Source organism: Notothenia coriiceps, unplaced genomic scaffold (assembly GCF_000735185.1).
Source record: "Notothenia coriiceps isolate Sejong01 unplaced genomic scaffold, NC01 NC01_scaffold00037246, whole genome shotgun sequence".
NCBI classification, from domain to species: domain Eukaryota; kingdom Metazoa; phylum Chordata; class Actinopteri; order Perciformes; family Nototheniidae; genus Notothenia; species Notothenia coriiceps.
The window spans coordinates 23,999,400-23,999,857 of NW_011369947.1; the positions used below are offsets into that span (position 1 = coordinate 23,999,400).

The 458-nt window shown below is 33.6% G+C and overlaps 1 long non-coding RNA gene across 1 annotated transcript in view; it reads left to right on the top strand.

Moving 5' to 3' along the window:
* The window catches only part of LOC104966135 (uncharacterized), a 4,825-nt gene that overhangs the window by 3,245 nt on the left and 1,122 nt on the right, over positions 1-458 (top strand). The window lies entirely within an intron of this gene.

Genomic DNA, 458 nt, shown 5'->3' on the forward strand with positions numbered 1-458 from the left:
ATCTCCGCAATGGAGCGAGCTTAAGTTTCACTTTCGATTGCATGATATAGCCCAGCGCAACACCTCCGTCAAGCATGTTGCCACTTGTTTGTACCATTTTGAGGCAATTTGTAATCTGTTCTAGAAAAACGATGTGTTTTTTAGGATTTCAAGAAGCATATAGAACAAAAAATTGATGTATTTTATGAACATTTATCCATGCTGAAAGTAGATTTAGATGTGTTAGGAGCAGTGGGGGCCGGCCCATAGGGGCGCTAGGGGCGCCGCCCCACCTCTTCCCACATACAAAAAAATATATATCAAAAAATATATAAAAAAATATATATATTTTATATTTTTTATTTTTAATGAATAAGGTAAATATCATACAATTGGTATCAGTAAAATGTATAATCTACAATAAAATCTTGTTTAAAATTGTGTTACGATGTCTAAAGTTACTGATAAGTCACATGTTT